We start from the raw sequence: 15,365 nt of genomic DNA, 5'->3' as shown, positions 1-15,365 counted from the left end.
TTTCAACTCATCCTTTTTAAGTTGAAACAACTTTATAAAATTACGCAAATATAACTAAATTTTAAATAAAAGTACAAATTGCATATTAAGTAAACATAAATTCAGACTAATAGTCATATTTACTCAAAATTTTCAGTTCAGTCAATCAGGTTCTTTGATTTTTTAAGTAATATCAACTTGTCAGATTTTACAGTTTGGTTGGAACTAAGATGTCATTCAATGATTTACCACTTTGTTGAATTCTAAGAAAACCCAAGAAGCTCATATTAAAGCTTAAATATTTACATTTCACAAGGTCACCTTTCATTTCCATTTTTATTAGATATCAGGATTGCTATTGGCCTAATTATATCCTTGTGATGTGCACATGCCTCTTTGATATCACTGAGGAGGAGGGCAGGACAGGCAGGCGCGTCGGTTCTTTGACCGATGCTTTGCAAATACAGCCATCTGCTTGAGGGGAATGCTTTATTGGTTAGCCAATTGACTTGGCAGCTAGTTCTTGATTTATGAAACAGGAGGACAAAACAGATGTGACCTCTGACCTCAGATGTTTATTAATTTCTAGAGAGTAAAATGCTGATGGTTGAATGTAACACTGATGATCAGAAGTTGAACAGATGATGAAAAAAAAGTGACTTTAATTTATGAACAGTTGACATTTCAAGTGCAGTAGAATATGTATGAAATGTGTTGTACGTAATAACCTGAAATATCTGAAATATGTCAATATTTCATTACATATTTCAAACCATTTTCTGATTTTTACCAATGCAACCATTTAGATGCTCTTGTAACGTTAAAGGTTGGCTCTTTTTTTACAACAGTCCCGCTATAGAAATTTTCCAGAGAGGCTATTACTTAACAATCCATGTGCTGTAAGGACACCCACTTGAAACAAAGCTGATACACACACAAATGACAATCAAATGCTTTGATCCACGCACAGGTGCTTCTGAAAGCAAGAAAAGCCCGGGACAATTAGGCCTGAAAGGCAATTACACCTGAACAGCCCCTCATGTGCACATATAACCCACAGCTAACGTGGAGTGCTGAATCAAAAGAAATCACAGGCACAACATTTGCATTTGAAATGGTTCAGTCACAAAGAGCTTTCGTAATGACACAAAACTGTATTTCCATGAGGCGCATGGTTGCGCTTCTGTGGGCCATTTTGGCTTTGCAAGGCTCGCTGCTGGCCCCAGAGGAAAGGGACGTTTAAAATAACATCTCTTCTTTGTCAAGCGTATTTCTCCTGGACATAACTGAGCTAAATATAACATCAATATGAGATTTTGACCATTTTCTCATACTTCTTAAAATCAGCCAAAATAACCTCCTCATGTCTCAGCCTAATCCTAATTTAACCCTTTGTAAAGAAGGCAATGAGCAAACTAACAAGACTGGGCCCAAAAATTTGCTATTTGCTATTCAATATGTAATGTCAGAGTTTTCAGGTGTCTGTAAAAGCTGTAACTGTAATCTGAGAAAGTTTAAGTATAGTCACTTCCCATGCAGATTTGGAGCACACATGGTTGAGGAGATCAACTGTGCGTGTCCATAGAGACTACATCATGCGTCACTAGAATGTAATATTATTGGTTTTCATTGAGGAAATGAACAGTCTATCTCATATCCCTTGCCATCATACAATTTTTAATTTAGGCAATAACAAGTTGTTGTTTGAGTAGGCTATATTTTTGAAATGTTGACTTAACCTAGATCACAACTTTAACAACATAGGCTTGAATGGTCCAGCTCATTAAGTTGAGTTGAGTGCACAGATTTTAGACATGAAATTCACTTTACTCATCATGATCAGTAGCATATATATATATATATATATAGCCTTTTTTAAATTACATTTGAAACATTTTTATGCCTTTATTGGGTAGTTGGTAGTAGAATGATAAGAGGAAATGTGGGGAAAAGGGAGATGGGCATTGACATGCAGCAGAGGTCCCCAGACAGACAAGAGGGAAGGTGGAAGGTGGACTATTGCACACAATGTTTTGTTCGGTAAAAACGTTGCAAAATGTAGGCTACCCTTAAACAGAAACAGTGGTGCATTGAAAACCCTGTTGTGTTATGCAGATGCACTGTCTTTAAATATTCTAGGGTATGTTCAATTTAAATTCAAGGTGCTTTAATGGCATCGGATAAGTTACATCTACATAGCCAAAGCAAGTGTGGAGTAAAAACAAAAACAATCTTTGTTATATCGGTAAAGACTTCCCCAAATTTGATTTATATTAAAGTTGCTGCTGATTGGATAGTCCTCTGACACACCCACCACGCGGGAAAAAACATAGGCCAACCTCAACGCCCATTGCACACCGGTTTGAGGAAACACGTCGTTCAATTTTGAAACCGGTGCACACTGTTATGATAGTGAACGTGTCCCCGGATGTCACCAACGGGTGCATCATTAGTGTAGCTGACGTTCAAAATGCGAGCACGCTCCTGTTTGAACGTGGATGTAAAAGAGGACACTTCTGCGTCGACTGAGGAACTTTTACCGTCCCTCAGGTGTGTGAGGCCTGTGTAACCCTAACCCAAAATGTTTGGAAAGTTGGGACCGAGACTGCGTGGGTTATGCTTTAAAGTGAACAAACAGAGACGTTGAACCTCGAGCACATTTTAGAAAACGTCTACTGAAGACTCACAAAGCGACGTTCAGACAGGTGAGTACAACAAACCCCGTAGAGAGAACGGCAACAACCAGCTAGCTAAGTAGCATCGTGTTTATACGAGCTAATGTGATGTTTAAAACCCGCATTGTCTCTTTTGCTTTTTACGTGTGTTTATTTGGCTGTAGCAGCTGTTTAGTTTATATTGTGTACATGTCCATGTTGTCTGCCTTGTTGCTGGTTTGTTGGTTTGGTTTGTTGCACCCGCTGTGGTGTCCTCTACTCTTTCTTAAAGTGCTGTCAAGGTTGTGTTTTTTCTTCTGGTTAATTCTATTAAGGCTACACAAAAAAAGGAGATATTTAATTTAGATGATAAACAGTTGTAGCATGGGCCCAGACATGCATAAGGCCCCGTCACCTCTCCAACACAGGAACAAGACAAACTGACTTTCTTGTTGTGTGGCCTCTTTTTGTTATTGTTTTGCACCTTCTGATATTTTGTGTCTCTTGTAGTCATGTCCTGGCTTTCTTTAGTCGCTTTTTGTGTCCGTATTGTCATTTTGGGTCTCCTTTGCATCTGTCATTGTTTTGTGTCTCTGTAGTGGTCATTTCGAGTATCTTTGTGGCCACATTGTGTTTATTTTGCAGTAATTTTGAGTCTCTATGTAATTGCTTTGCGTCTCTTTTTAAGTCATTTTGTGATTCTTTTTGGTTGCTTTGCGTCTGTCATTAGTTTGTGTTTCGTTGTAGTTATTTTGTGTCTCTGTGGTTGTTTTGAACCTTTTTGTAGTCGTTTTGTGTATCTTTGTGCTTGATTTACACCTGTGATTGTTTAGTGTTTCTTTGTAGTTGCTCTGAGCTTGTCATTTTGAGTATCTTTGTGGTCACACTGTCTTTATATGTAGTTACTTTGAGTCTCTTTGTAGTTGCTTAGCATCTCTTTATAGTCACTTTGTGTCTCTTTGCGGTTGCTATGTGTCTCATTGTAGTCATCAAGTGTCTCCTTGCGATTGTTTTCCCCCCTTCTGTAGTCATTGAGAATATCTTAGCAGCAGATTTGCATCTCTAGTTTTCTTTTTGAGGTCATTTTTAGTCTTATCCTGAGCAGAATGTGTCACTTTGAGTGACATGTTTGCAGTTGAAGGCCGTGGGGGCCCTGGGCCTGCGTCTGCAAGGCTCTTTGAGCCCAGCCAGTAATCCTAATTGTATGCCCAGGCTGCAAAGATTGTCTGTAGAAAACAGAATGTATTGTGGATTAATACACAAGGGCTTGTGTTGCAGATGTTGTTCCCCTTGTGTATTAGCCAATTATTGCATTTACTTTGTCCCCTATAGACGTTTTTTAATTTAACAGTGGTATGATATCATATTCTCCCTTTCAAAAATGTAATGCTGCAACAAATATTCAGAATACAATTTAACTGACCTATTTTAAACTTTTATTTAAGTAAATCTTTACATATATCCTTTAATTTTTAGTTGAGTAAAATGTCTGTAAATACTTTCACTTGAGTAGGCCTACTGTATAAGTACTCTTTCTGTCCACCCCTGCAGAGGGGGGTGCATCTTCCTGTATTACGCTGATCATTAGGGATATTGTACATGGCAGATACAGTGCACTGTTGCTGTGAATAATTTCTTTGTGGTCTGAAGTAATAAAAAGCAATCGTATTTTCTATCCATGCGATTTTACGAATAACTGCTTATATATGGCTTATTTTGAATGGCACTTGTCAATTCACAAAACTCAAAAGTTTCTTATAGAACTGTTAATTAGTCTTAAGATGAGCTAGATCATTTTTATTTTATTCCTCACATAAGAGACGATACATACAGATAAATGACACAGGGTGGCAGTTGAGGACGGCTCATAGTCAGCGGTGAGGGCCATAATCTGTTGTTGACAGCTGCTGTGTTATCAGTTGAGTCAAGCCCCGCAGATGCTGCGCTGTGGTGAGTTTAGACTGCAGGTCTGATATCATCACTGCTTAGCCTGACAGAGGCGGCTTTAAGGCCCGCTATCTCCACACAATCTGGACCCATCTTAACACTGACAAATGAGTCCATTCAGGGAGATTAAGTGGGCTTTAGTGGAGCTGGTCAGTCAGGTAAAGAAAAGTGACAAAGGGTGGCCACTGTTCCATGTAGCTACTGCAAAAACTGTGTTTAATTTAATGATGTTTAAAAAACAGAAAATACATGGCTTAATCAAAGTTTCTTTTTTCAATGTATTCATATATGCCTTCTTTCTCTTTAGAAAATAGTACATATAATATATATTTCAAGATGTAAAACTAAAAATCAGTTGCCTTACTTGGGGGCCACTTTTGCAAAACGACGGGAGGTCAGGGGCAGTCACAGCAGCCCCATACATGTTTCTAGGATTTTAGGATGTTTCTAGGATTTTAGGATGTTTCTATGATTTTAGGACATTTCTTGAATTTTAGAACATTTTTTGGATTGAAGAACATTTTTGGATTTTAGATCATTTTGAGGATTTCAGAACATTTTTAGGACTGTAGGACATTAGGAGCCTAGTTAGGATCTCTATCATCCACTGGCATTACCCCCCCCCCCAAAAAAAAAGCTACAAACAAACTACTTTGACATTGTTTTCTGCACTTACCTTACATATACTGAAAGTACACAAACAATTCCCAGGGTGAATCACTTTATTAAAATTGTGAATTAGAAAATGGTTGGTGGGCCATTGGGGGCCGGATTTGACCCACGGTCCGTCAGTTGAGTATTACTGTTATAAATTAACATATGATGCTAAACTGTATTCATTCTTTCCCCAATAAGGTGTTTTTTTCACTTGTTGAATGCTTGACAGGATAAGTCATCCAGCAGGTGGCAGTGTTGCCTAACTGTTGAAATTTAAACACCAAAACCTGCAGTGCTACCAAAAACTGATTCCTTCCTCTTCACTGGAAATGTTTAAAGAGGGACTTTAAAGTCCTCATGATGAATTTGTTGTCTGTGTAACTTGAATTACATATTTTTAAAAAAATGAAAGAATGTGCGTTGGTCAGGGGCAATGCGACACATGTTCTGATTTGTCTTTGATTTTTATGGTTCATTTGTGTTCTCTTTGTGAGTTAAAAGTTGGAACATTCAAGTGTCAGCACACAGTGTTTTAACCACCACAAAGAAATCTGGATCTGGATTTGTTGTCACACACAGTGAACTGGTGATGTTCTGGCTGCGTTAAATTAATAAAAGATGATATCCTGTGTTTGCTGTAAAGCGCTAGTTTTGCATAAATCAAGAAAAGCTTTGGACTTTGTGTGATGACATTTGTTCAGACCTCAGTGTTGAATGCTTTTAAATGCTTTCAGTGGAGGAAAAAAAAGTTTCAAAATTGGCATCACAACATTATCCCTAAAAAAAAAAAAAGATGCTGCTCTGCTGATTATTTTCTATCCACAGCCGAGTATCTGAACAGACTTTGGCATGAAACTTATAAGTTGGAATGAAAGATATATGTTTCTTTGCGAGAACAAAAACATAAAAACAATTAGTCATCTCACCTTCATTGAGATGACAAATTGTTTTAACGTTAAAGTATCACAAGAATAGATCAGACATTGTAAGACAAAGGCTCCATCCATACAATAGCAGGCAGTACAACCTTGTGTGCATGGAACTATAAATTATCATAGGAGTTTTCGCTGTTGCCTGAATGCCTGCTTACTCTTGTTCCCCGAGTTGTTTTTCCCGTTTGTTGCCCTGTGGCACTTTAGTGTGGTTTCTCTAGAGAGGCATACATTTTGGCTCTTCACGGCTCTCTGAGAATGAAATATTGCCGTCTGCCTTTGCATGCTCAGACTGGGGGCTTCAGGCTGGTACTGCGGTGATTCTGTCTCGATGTGTCTAACAGTGGGAGACAGGCTCGGGACTGACTGACTGACTGCGGCAGTCATGAACCAAAAGGAGCATGGGATGTGTATTTTGTGTGTTTACATGTTGATGTGTATCCACTCGAAAAGGCAGCGTTACATGGCACATTGTGCGAGGCTCCAGTGTATGCACACTGTAAAGAGCAGATGTCATCACTATTAGATAATAAAGGCACCCCCCACCCCCTGCCTGCGCGCTCAGATGTCGGCAGGCTGTTTGGATGTCTTATCGTAGCGGTCACGCTTTTTTGGAGGTGATGTCAGGTGGTGGAGGTTCATTGAAGCTTCCTCAAACACAGGAAACAGATTTTGCTTTAAAGGCCTGTGTTGGAAGCAACCGATACTTGGCTTTGAAGTTACTCAAAATCAATTTTAGAAATATGGAAAGGAGGAGTCGTTCTGTTTAATAACTTAATGTCCTCATTTTATTACTGTTCTGGCGTCAGTCTCAATAAGAATTCCATAGTTAGGAATGGTGTCACGGCCTTTTCCTTTGATTTGCATATTGTACACTAAGTGACATGACAGGTTATGTCAGCTGCTCGTGCCATTATCTTTCAGTCACCACTGGGTGGTGATGCAATTACTTCAGGTATTCTTTTATTGCCTATTAAGTTTTTGTATAGCATTGCAAAAGCTGACCTTCAGACATTTATATCATGTGAAACAGGATATGCTGTATTTAAATAAGTTTACACTATTGTTTTCTTGAAGTGACTCAACATAATTTGACATAGTGTGATGCAGGGATGACGTTTATTTGTAGGCCAACGTCTTCATGGTTCCCTCGAAAAAAGCCACTTTGTCACTTTTTCTCAATCTGAAGTGTAAAAGTGTAAATGCAATCTCCAGAAGTAAAATGTTAACATTAGGCTAAAAACAAACTACACCATGTTCGGATGACTTCAACGTCACCACTACGATGCTCTATTTTTCATTTAGCCACTTACTAGCAACCTTCAACTTTTTTAAGATGCGTAAAACCTTTAAAGTCATGAGTGGGGTATTTTCCGACATATTTTATGTTGCAAAACAAAATGTGTAAGTCTCTTAAGATTGTGTCAATCACAAACCTTATTTAAAGCTTTTAAGCAAAAACCCGTTAAAAAAACCTGTTGACTTTGAGATGAGCAGATTGGAAGTGCTAAAATGCACAGAAGAATGATATTGGATTTTTTTTGCCAATATCCGATATGCTGATAGATAATGACTTATTTGACCGATAACCGATGGTGATATGGATGTACCTTTTTTCCTTCACTTTCAGTGATCATCTCTTCTGTGGTAGAATTAACGAAATATTTAGCAAATTCTTATTGTGATGGCCCACCAGCAGATGGAGACATGAAATACAATGCTTTTCAGTGTATGTAATATTAATTCATTGTACAAAATGGGAAAGATACTTCAGCTTAGGGTTTATGTTTTGTACAAGTTTACTTCATCAAGAAAAAAAGAGAAATTGGTTTGTGATATTGACAGAAATTGGCATGTTTGCCGATTCCTATATTTCCTTTTTAAGCCAATATCTCTGGATACCTATGACGCGCTGAATTGTTGTACATCCCTACTAAATTGCTAACTAATTTCTAGGTTTTTGAACTCATCACCGTACCACTCTATTGTGGGAAATGTGCTTATTGTTCTCTGGTGGAGAGTTAGAGCCAGGCTAGCTGTTTAACCGTGTCTCCAGTATTAATGCTTCGCTAAGTTAGCCAGCTGCTGATTGTAGCTTTATATTTTGTGTACAAACATAAGAGTGACATCAATGTTCTCACCTAAATCTCAGCAACAAAGCACAATAAGTATTTCTAAAAATGTCAAGTTTTGGTCTTTGTCTTCAGTGGCCACAGTTACATGCACGCCAGTATTCGCCATTATTCCAAATCTGACTATATTTTGAATTTGATGTGGGTCATATGAACAGCATATTCCGTTTAAATATTCCGAATCAGGACATTTTTTTCTAATTTAGAATTTTCTGATTAAGATGTGGGATATGCTGGTTTTACGTGTGTTATAGCAGCATTATTTTGACATGTATACAGCCAATGTGGAATTTTTGTCCAACTTGGATTTTTTCTGCAGTTTGTGACACACGTCTGTTTACTGACAGCGCTGTGTGTTGTCATGGATACATTGTACACAAATCATCTCACCAACAGTGCGCTAAAAAATGCATGCAAAAGAAATTCCCACATTTGTGGTCGGAAAAAGAAACACACCTGCTTTTAAACTTTAGGAAAGACTTGGATATCAATCTTATCAATCATACCCCTTCATAAATGTGAAGGAAGAAAAACAATAATCCAAGAAGTCCACCAGCAGTAGAAAACCGTGTAAAAATCCTATTTTGATGCAAAGAAGCAACATGACAAGCGGCTCCAGTTCTTCTACTTTTCCATATTTTGACCTGACAAACGACATGTTAGGGCACGTCTATCGGAATTTGCATGGCTGCATGTTAACAGTAATGATAGTGGAGTATTCATTGTCATTAGTCATGTAAACACCTTAGTAGGAATATTGGATTTTTCAGAATAACAGCAAAAGTGCATATACATAAACATACTCAAAGTGTTGGATCTCTCTGTCTCAGCAGGATTGTTTGTTGTCTTTTCCCAGCCTCATCACAGTGCTCATCTGTTGGTTCTTAGGTCAGAACCCACGGGTCCCCAGAGGCCCACAATTGGCCCCCGTTAGTGATGTTCTTGTTTGCTGGGCTCTTGTGGCTTCTCCGACACTCTCAGCCTATGGCGAGGCCTCGTTTGGTCAGATGTGCTTACTTTGTCGTGGAGCCAATCGCCAATTCATTCCCAAAGCCTCAGAGGTTCAAAAGCCAAGTGCATAATTGCTCCTTAAATCAATCTGCAAATTTCGTGGTATCCGAGCTGCAAACAGTTGGCCTGGAATCGTTTATTCACGAGGAACGGCTGTCCATGGCATGTATTTACAGTCACAAAAAATACTACAGTATCCTGGAGAAAATTGCATTTGAATCAGAGAAGATATGTTCAATTATGGGCTTGTGGTTTGCATACATTTCACATTAAGCTTAGTCCAATTCATCCCATTTGTTCAACCTTTATGGGTATCATTGTGTTTTTGTGGTTCTGATGGTGGGACAGACCACACAGCTAGAACTGTGTCCCGGCTCTGCATCTGAGAGGGTTCACCCCCATAGTTTTGAGAATTTTTCCCTCAATCCGTCTCCATAAACTCCAGTCAGCTGCTGCTGTGTGTGAGACAGAGAGACATTAGAGGCAGACGGTGCGGTTGCAGCAGTGTCACTTTAAAAAAAAATAGACAGGACTCATCTCCACCTTAATAACAGCTCCTCTCTCTCCACACACACACACACACACACACACACACACACACACACACACACACACACACACACATACACATACACTTTGATGCCAGGGGCTTTACGAGTCCTGTTAATGCACACCGTCCTGCTCACTACTTCTCTCTGCGTCTCTCTTTTGAGTTTCTATCTCCTTCTTCCTCCTTCCCTCCCTCTTTCTGTCTCTCTCTCTCTCTTCACTCCTCCTCCTCTCCCTGCTGTATTTGCAGGCAGCTTTAGTGCCAGACACCCTGAGGCAGCGGTAGCGCCAGCGAGTCTTCCCACCTCTGTTTTTGTGGTGGGAGATGACATGTCGAAGCTTTGAAGGGCAGGGGAAGGGAGGGAGAGGGGGAGGGAACGGGAAGGGGAGGGAGGGAGCACATCACTCGGCGCGGAGGAAAAGCAAGGGACCCAGAGAGAATGTCATGTGGCCTGCAGTCCGCCCAGATATTCTCTTTCTCTCTTTCTTTCTCGGGCTGTCTATGTGGGCAGGCAGGAATGGCGACAGGAAGCAACCCCCCTCCTCCTCCTCCTCCTCCTCCTTTCTCCCTTCATCCTCTCCTACCCTCCTTCAGCTCTTCACTCACTCAGTCACTCACTCCTCATGTCTCCCCACGCTCCACCACCCCCTTTTTCCTCTTCCCCATCCCACCATCCCCTCTGTGCTTCTCCTCTCCCCTCACCGGGCCCAGTTTCTGTTGTGTGGATTTCCCGAACTTCACCCCCTGCTCCTCCCCTCCTTCTCTGGGTTTGTCTGCCTCCCTCACCCACAGGCGTGCCTGAGCATCATAACTCACTTGGTGTTGAAGTGTGCTGAGGTGTGCTGAGGTGTGTTGAGGTGTAAACTGTGAGTGAGTAGCAGACAAAACATGCTTGATTTCAGATCCTTAGGCATAACTCATCCTCTCATCTGAGGAAGGAAAGCAGCAGTACTTTTCCAAAAATATTGTCCTGTCAACCCAATCGGCAGAGTAAATGTTGGCGTTGTACGCCTCTGCAAACCAATACGTTGCATTTTAACAGTATTGGACAAAGTACACAACTCTATTACTTTAGTAAATGTATAGATACTCCTGGTAAAATATTACTCCAATACAAGTAAAAGTTGCTGAGTGGAGCTAATACTCAACTTAAAGTACTGGAGTGCTATATTATGTATATTATCACAATATATTAACAGAACCCATTGAGGCTGGAAACAAAGCAAATATTTAAAACAATACAAGTCATTCTTCATCTCAAAATCGTAAAACATGGACTTGAGGTATGTGGCCATCTTTATCTCCATCTGCTGCTGTTGCCATTACCAACACCACATAACCAAATCCAACCGCTTCCTATTGACCTCTCCTCTCTACCTGTCTCTATGAGCTGCCCGATCTGAGTCCTGCATGTCTTAGGTAGAGGTACGGGAACACCACCTCAACAAATAAACCATGTGCAGAACTGCATGATCACAGTTCATGGACTTATGCATTTTAAAAGAAAAAAAAATCTGACTTCAAAGAAAATGTGTTGAGTAAGCCTTTCTAGAAGCATCAAAAAAGCAATATTTGTCTTTCAAATGAAGTAGAGTCAAAGTAAACCCCCCCCCCACACACACACACACAAAAAAACCTGAAGTAAGTAAAGTATAGCTACTCAAAAACTGTACTTAAGTATAGTACTTATGTAAATGTACTCTGTTACTGTCTGCCACTGCATTTGTACGTTCGTGGATGCATTGAAAATGTATGTTTCAACAATGCTGTGGTTAACTTTTGGTTGGGTATTAGCACAAAAAGTGCATTGTTATGGTTAGGAAAATCATGTTTTTGCTTAAAATACCAGGTTTTGGTGGTACAATCCTAGCTGGAGAGTCAGCAATGTCTTGATAAAAAACAACCACTTTTTGTGATTCTGTGTCCACTTGAAAGACAGCGACATGTTAATAAAAAACACCCACATTTGGTGGTTAAAAAGCTGCTGGAAGATGCTGCGTTCACTTGCTTAAAACACTCAGTTTTGTCTTTCGTTGGCCTCGAACAGTGGTCTGCAGTTTGGCAGGTGTCGTGCCATCAACCATCTCTCCACTTCCCAATGACAAGTTAATTTATACACTATGCTACTTTAAAACTTTGATATAATAAGTATAAAACATACAAATGTAACATGTCTGTGGTTTGCAGTAATTTACAATGCCAACATTTTCTTCTGGTGACCAGGCTGATTACATACAACATCATATTCAGATCTATTCTATTAAAAAATAACTAGTAAATACCTCTTATAAACACTCAATAAAAGAGAGAAATCGCCTAATAAAATACCTGGAAATGTGGGCTGGGCTTTCCGGTATTAAACTGTGTATATTTCCACTGGAGGAACTCTGGGTTTGTGTACTAATTTGTGTATCAGAGCAGAGGGATTAGCACTGAGGCAGACAGGATGGGGCCCACAAAGAAATGATCAAACATCCTCTCAGATATGCTCTGCTGAATGTATGGGACACCGTTTCTCTTTGTTTGGCTCACAGAGAAAACATGGTGATTTCTCCCAGTCAAGCAAATAAAATGATGAAAGGAGAATGGAAGTCTCCACTGGGGTATAAAAAAAAGTTTCCGCTGGCTTTGATAGGGGCCTCTGATGGTACTTCAACCATACCTGCTTGTTCTTATGTGGCTGCCTTCTCACCTGTGTTCTTTCAAAGCAATCGCACATAAGTCACATATTGTAAGGCACCCTCTAAATCACAGACAGGGACTTTTTAGGTGGGTTTTTGTCAGAGTACAGACAGTAGGTATATTCAGTACCCAAAGAGAGAGACTTTTTTATGTTAGTGTGTGGTTTAGTTGAGTCTTACACGTCTACCTTTAGCTCAGCAAAGAACAACACATGATCAGTTGTAGGCATGTAGCTTGAAAATGAAAACAAAAGAGTAAGTTACCTCTTCTGGTTGAGGTGAGCTCATTGCAAGCCGTGTCTACAGTATGTGTGTTGGTGCACATACCTGTGTGTGTGTGTGTGTGTTGTGTCACCGTATGACATACTATTTGTGTCTGCATGTGTTTTGTATGGATTGTAGCACTGCAGGCCAGTTTGATATTTCAAGTCATTACCAGCGTCAGAAAGGGAAGAGATTACAGGGTACAGCAGCAATAACACACACTATTAGCAAGACAAGGTGTTATTATGCCTCTGGTGTCAGGTGAGATGTCAGAGCAACTAGTCTGTGTCATGCTTACAATTGCTGGATCAGCAGGCTTACACAGTAACAAGTGAGTAATACAAACACATTCACAAAGAGGCAATGATATAAATCTTTTCTCTGATTTTAAGAAGATAAGCAAGACTTTGCTGAACAAGTGCTGGATTCTAAGGTAAAATAGTCAGTGCAAAACCACAGATTTTTACATTTGTATGTTATTGTGTAGCGGATAGGTGGAAACTTAGATTTAGACATAAAAAAGACACTGTTATAGATAGGAAAAGATCATATTTTGGCTTAAAATGTATGGTTTGATGGCACAATCTCAGCTGGAAACACAGCAATGTCTCTGTAACAAAACAACAGCTTTTTATGGCAGTTTCCTGGCTGGAAATGTAGCAATATCTCTTAAAAAAAACAACCCCCCTGCTTTTTGTGGCATTATCCCAGCTGATGTCTCATAAAAAACAAACAAAAACAAAACAAAAAAAAAATGCTTTCCATGGCACTTAAAATGGCAAGTACGGTCGTGTTGCTGTAAAAAAACAAAAGCTTTTCATGACTATCCCGTCAATTATAATTGCTGGATCAGCAGGCTTGCACGTTAGTAATACAAACATATTAAGAAAGAGGCATTTAAATACATCTTTTCTGTGATTCTCTTTGTCTTTTGAGAATCCACAACTTTTCAAAACAAGTTTTTAGGTTTAAAATAAAATATTCAGTACAGAAATACATACAACAGGACATTTTCAAACATCTGGTTGCGTAACTAGTCATCACATTGCAACATATAATCCCAGCATTGTTTGGTCACACAACTACTGTTACAGTGCAGTTTTTTCTTTCACTTTCAGATTTAAAATTTCCTCAGAGAGCTCTCCCCTTCACAGTCAGTGTGTTAAAAGCATTAAGAAAAACGCTCACGGCCGCAAATGTGGATGAGCACATAAATTTCGCCTGCCTCTTTTTTTCCCCTCCGTCTTTCTTGTTGCGTCTAAATTTTCCATGCCTGGCCTCCCTACTGCTGAGAGTGCTGTTCCTCGAAGCCGCAGTGTATTTTGAAGCAAGGTCGGGAGAGAGCCAGAGGCTCCAAAATCAGGCACAAGACTCCCAGTGTTCCACTGTTCGGCTTGCTCTTGGCACCAGCTCCTGACCAGAGAGGTCTAGCTAGCCACAGCCACTGTGTGTGTGTATATGTGTGTTTGTGTGTGAACATATATAGCCCTCCCCCCTTCCCAACTTCTAAGCCTATATAGAAATAGCTTCGGTTGACTCATTTATGGGCTCTCCCACATAGAAACAGTACCTAGGTGTGAGTCAGAGAGGCGCGAGCAAAGTTTCTGTTGGATGAATTTTCAGTTTTTGTTATAAACCCCAATTCTTACCCCTCGCATATGCACACAGTCTCTCCGAGAGGAAAGTCTACATGAAACTCAAGTGGAGGAGGGCACAGATGTACTGGAGTTTGACAAATCTGAACACACAAGCAATTCAGGGGAGCTCCTCTAAATTGGTTCCATACCTTGGCTGACAGTGGTGAGGTCATCCCCCGTAGAAAAAGAGCCTAAGCTGGTGATTCTGACAGTGCTCAGATTTCATACTTTCCCTGCTGCTGTCATGACAGATCATCATACAAAACGTCAAGTCTTTACAGGAGGATTGTCTGTCTTCAGCCATAACCTGTTCTGAAAGATAGACCTACAGCATTTTGTTTTAAAGATGTGAAAAAAGGGTGTTGGGGGGATGGGTTGGACCTCACATCAAAACCTCACACTCGATTAACACATATGGATCTGACATTAATCCTGAAGGTTCCTTTAAGTATGTCAATGGAAAGCCATCCGTCTGTCTTCGTCCTCAGACGGAATATCCACCCGGGGTCTGGAAGTCTAGGACGCAACACGCAAAACCACAGCGAATATAAATAAATGGCTGTATTTCTCTCCCTGCTTTTGTCTGGTCAGGACACTCCGTGGAGTGCCTGCCAAGTTGAGCATCTACATTTGGGTTTGGCTGTTCCCCTCTCCCGACAGCTCAGCCTGGGCCAAACCACAGGAAAAGGAAGCGAAAAGGTCCTCTCTGAAGGGCCCATAAAATATTGTCTCGGGTAAAAATGGCCGATGTGAATGGCAACATTCAGTCTCTCCACTACAAACAAAAAGCCTTTGAAGGAGAAACATTGGGGCAGTCGCTGTTGTTTTTGCTACCTTTGCTGCCCAAACCCTCGTGTTTTACTGTTCCTCATAGTTCGTTTGAGATTCTTGTAAGTGCTTTGTATTTTCTGGCAGAGATGT

The sequence above is a fragment of the Plectropomus leopardus genome, chromosome 19 (genome assembly GCF_026936395.1).
Source record: "Plectropomus leopardus strain MGB_pleo_1.0 chromosome 19, ASM2693639v1, whole genome shotgun sequence".
In the NCBI taxonomy this organism is placed as follows: domain Eukaryota; kingdom Metazoa; phylum Chordata; class Actinopteri; order Perciformes; family Serranidae; genus Plectropomus; species Plectropomus leopardus.
The sequence above is the reverse complement of the archived record's forward strand: the minus strand, read 5'-3'. Positions refer to the sequence as shown.